Consider the following 5,045-nt stretch of genomic DNA (forward strand, 5'->3'; position numbering starts at 1 on the left):
CTCTCCTCTCCTCTCCTCTCCTCTCCTCTCCTCTCCTCTCCTCTCCTCTCCTTCACTCACTGCTTTTCAAATATTTCTCATTTTTTCATGCAATTTCCCTATCCTCTCTCTCCCCATCACTGCATTGCCCTCCCATGCCCTCTCGTACAACTCCAATGTCTCCTCTTGCTCTTCCCCCTTACAAGATTTCCTTATTCCTGTCTTAAAATAAAGCAAAGCCAAGCCATACCTATGTCTCTGCTTTGTTTTCCTGCCACTGCTCTGTGTCTCTGTTTTAGCACAGCTTGCTTTCCTCTTTAGTGCTTTGTCTGCATAGGCTATAATTTCCTCAAGACATATACCAGCTCTAGCTGGTATTTGTATAGAGGCAAAGAGGTCTGATACTGGTAGTATACAGGATACCTCCAAGTTATGGCTGATTTTCTGTCTTTTTCAGTTTGACATCAGCTGAACTGTGGGACTCGTTACTTTCTCCATGAGAGGTTTAAAAAAAAAAAAAAAAGTTCTGGAAGGAGAAGATATTGGTCTAATACGTTAGTTCAGAGCATGAATGACTAATGTGTCATTTAAGATTAGCCTACATCTACGAACATGTTTTAAAAATTCTAGATGAGAACCACAAATTTACATTCCTCTCAGGCAACTTTCCACCCATCTACTTGTTTTCACCTCCCCTTAATTTCAGTTTACAGCCAAATATTAGAGTTGCTCTAGCAAAGTACTCACCCTACGTAATTCTCAGGCAAGGTATTGGGTTTCCCATTAATGTTAGGATTGGAAAGCCACTCATTGATTTAGCTTCATTACGAAGATAATGACTAGATATTTTTCATTCAGAGATTTCTAATAAAAAATGTCTTTCTCATTCATTAAATTGTCAAATTCTAATGGACCTATATTTACAGGAATCTGACACACAAAAGCCCAGTCCCTCCCTGGCATACCTGCAGGTATTCGATGCAGAGGGTGCCACAACAGTACACTCAGCTCTCCACGAGTTTGCTTGGATCCTGGAGCAACAGCACATTAAAAGTGAACCCTGCCAAGGCCAATATACCCTGCCTCATCCTCCTCAAGTGACACATTATGGACCCTGCCACCAATGGGATGAGATTGTAACTGATCTGCCGCTATTGTGCTTGTTGTGCTCTAAATTAAGCCATCTGAAAAAAAAAAAAAAAAAATTAGTTTTTCCTATTATATTCAGGCTTGAATATATTGAAGAAGTGTCAGGAGCCTGTCTATCATGCTGTTGAATCAGTACCTGATAGATAAAGACAAACTCAAATAGTAGTTGAAAATTAGCAACTTATCAGGTTAACAAGTTATTTACTAAAAACCTGAAGCTGTGGGGTTCAAAGACGTCCATGTACACCGTCGCTCTGGATGAATGACCACGGGGTGAGAGGCTGTCGTAATGGGATGGTTGCTATTGGTGTCATCAATCAAAGGTATTAGATGTCTCTGCCCAGCCTAAGTCAGAATGGGGAGTGGGAATCAGATGTAATTTCTGTCCATCGTCTCTCTGCAAGCCTTTATTTCATTCAAAAACCCAAAACAAAGCAGAAAACAAGCAAAACAAAACAACACAAAACAAACAAACAAACAAAAAAAACCACAAAGGAAAAAAGTGCAAGCCCACCGTCCTCTGTCATTGTCCCTTAGACAAAGAGCTGTCCACCCAACGTTGATAACGACCTGGGGTGAAGTCTGGTCTTGGTTCAACCACTGGCACTTGGAGGAAGCGCACAGAGTGATGGTTGAAATCTCTCGGGAATTTCGAAACTGTAAACCCAGTACCAGCTACTGCGCTACCTGGAGCAGAAAGCAATTTGATTTTCTATTTCTGGTCTTTGTAGCATGTGGGCTAAAGAACTCTTTCCTGGGAGGAAATCCGTGCGTATAACGTACAGGCCCTGACTTTTGTGAAGCTCAGCAGTATTTCTGCTGAAGTCACTGGAGCCAGACCAAGGCAGGGCTGGTGTTAACAAGAGGAAAATACAGCAAAGCCTAAGGAAATGATCCAAATCCTCCATATTTCCAAAGGATATTAATTAACTGAGACACCTTAAAAGCAGTGTTTTATGGGAAAAGTTACAATGCTTTTTCTTTATCTTCTTCCCTTTTTTTCCTGCAGATCAGTCTGTTCCTAAAGGGAAGAGGCAGACTCTCCTCGGGGCCCTCCATGCCAATAATGAACATCTTCTGTGCTGGACATCCCTTTGGATTCCCTCTCCTTGGTTCTGTCACAAATACCCTCCTGGCCCTGAGCATGTAGCACTCAGAGATCTGTCATATTTTTCTAGACAGTTTTGGAAATATTCCTATTTTTAAAAAAATAGCAAAACATTCGAGGGAAGTGTGACTCCTCAAATAATAATAATTAAAAAAAAAATTAATTTCCAAAGAAGTCTCTTGTTCACTTCTTCTGACCTTGTCCTTTTTGCAGCCCCTCTGAGCATAGTTTTTGAACACGTGGATCATCTGGTACCCAAACCGCTTATGCTTATTTTGCATGCAGTCTTTTTCACTGAATTAAATCACTTCTTACTCTGGTTTCTTTCTTCCTCACCCTTCCAGGCCTGTGTATTGCCCAGCAGCTCTTTTTCCCTCCTCAATTAACCTTACGCTATTTCTTTCCTTGGGCAAAAATACCTTATGCTGCAAAACAAATGTCCCTTCTGATACTGTATGCTCTTCTAATAATTACTTCATTAAACTTTTTATTTTTCTTTCATTTTTATGGGATGGCCAAAAAAAAAAAACCAAAACCCAAAAAGCAGTCTAGCATTATTAATTAAATGTGGCCTTAAAGAAACCCTATAAAACTCTAATAATATTTTTTATGTGCAGAATTTATTTCTTATTGATTTTCAAGTAGGTTATGTCAATAAGCAAAAGTAAGTTGCATGGTTTTTAATAAGAATTATATTTTCTCGCCATGATGGCAGCCCAGGAATAGAAAAGATTCTGCAGGAAATATTTTGCTGACTTCTGGGGAAAATGAAAACAGCGCCAAAAAATGCAAAATAACAACAAACTTAAGAGTGAGGTAAAGTGAAAGAAAGGAAATAAATAAATAATGGTGCTTCCCAGAAATATGTGTAGAAGCTTGAATCATTATATGCAGGCACAGGTAATTAAAAAGCAGGAATAAGGTAAGACATTGGGGTTTTTATTTGGTTTTAATATAAGACCCAAATGTAGCAACAAAAAAAAATAAATAAACCAAAAAATTAGCCTGTTGAGAAATTAATCAAAGTATTTTATAATTTAGGGAACGATGCCATAGTATACTTTTAGGACCACTGACACTTGGTATTTCAGGCATCTGGCCCGTTATGTGCTGCAATATTTTTACCTCCATCGACATTAATATATATACAGAAGGAGAAGAGCAGTGGGGTGAGATATATTTAATGACATGGATTAGGAGAAGTGCACCAAGTGATAGTAGCTGAGGAATTGGTGTTTGAATCATTATTCCTGTGTGTTGTGTTATATATAAATATCTATACATGAGGACAGAGGTGATGTATATGCATTTATGAAAAGACCTGGATGTTACCTTTGCAGAGACACAGCGTTTCACGCCAGCTGTGAATCTGCTCGTAGTAATATATGAGAGTAATAAACATGTGAAATAACACTAAAGCTTTTCCCTGGAGTAAGCATTTAGGGGACAGCAGCATCAGAGGGTGTAAATCCACGGAGCTGTACTGACAGCAGGGCAGCTAGCTATTAAAAACTGATACTACTTGCAGCTTATTCAAGCTTTTAAACCAAGTTTCCCACTCTGTGAGGGGGGACATGTCTGGGCTCTCCAAGCTGGGAATGTTGCTTTTAAAAACCAGAAGCTTTTTTAATATTTACTGGCATGGCTGCTAATCACATCATAGTATTGCTTAATTACCCACTGATTTATATACATGTATAGGCATATATAAATATATATATGTACACCTATTTACGTACATATACATTTATATCTTTATATATATTTATATGTTTATATCCACACCTGCTGATGTGTGTCGTAGCCAGCCGGCACGTTTGAAAGCTCCCCCTTGGCTTCATCTGCTGAGAGGTTCCCGCGTGGCTTGTGGGATCCGGGCTCGTGTTTTTGCAGCTGGGGGAACATTACAGCTTTCTTTGTGGCTATAGGTGAATGCTAAGAGCCACATTTCACTTTTAATTCGTACACGCCGTCATAAAGTGCACGCTGGGAAAGCATTTACTGTGCAAGCTGATGAGTGATTAGTTATACATGGATGTTTTTATACTTCTGAAGAGATGTTAGACAGAGTGGCTGAAACTGCATTTTGATTCGATAATTGGGTTTGAAGGACTCTTAAATCTATGAAAATGTTTTTCAGTCTTTAAAAAGGTGGTTTAAAGCCCCTTTATATTTGATTTTGACAGCTGCTGGAATCATTGCAGTAAGAGACCAGATAATCAGCTGGGGAAGTTCTTGGGAAGTTTGGTCCTGTTGTTTACCAAGGAAATGTTGCCCAGCAAGAGTGTCTCTTTTATATTTTTTCAGTATTACTGATTGGCTATAATAAAAATGAGGGGGGGGTTTGTGAGAAAATCATAGAATCATAGAATGGTTTGGCTTGGAAGGGACCTTTAAAGGCCATTTAGACCAATCCCCCTACAACGAGGAGGGACATCTTCAACTAGGTTGCCCAAATCCCCGTCCAACATGACCCTGAATGTCTCCACGGAGGGGGCATCTACCACCGGTCTGGGCAACCTGCTCCAGTGTCTCGCCATACTCATTGTCAAAAATATCATGAATGAGTCCAAAGCTAAAGGCCACATTCAAAAGCTTAACTGTGCCCCGGTGAGTAGCCACATGCCATGGACATGCCCAAGATTGCCGGCCCATGAGAGAACAGCTCTCAGGAACATCAGGGTTCAAACTTGGGGTCTGGTGCTCCAGCTGCTCCTTGGGTAACTGCCTTGGCTACTCCATACATGAACCTGCCTCTTTTTTCTTTCTTTTTTTTTTTTTTTTTCATGTGAATCTTAACAAGAGACAG

This window comes from Athene cunicularia (assembly GCF_003259725.1).
Source record: "Athene cunicularia isolate RWA chromosome 5 unlocalized genomic scaffold, athCun1 chr5_part1, whole genome shotgun sequence".
Classification (NCBI taxonomy): Eukaryota; Metazoa; Chordata; class Aves; order Strigiformes; family Strigidae; genus Athene; species Athene cunicularia.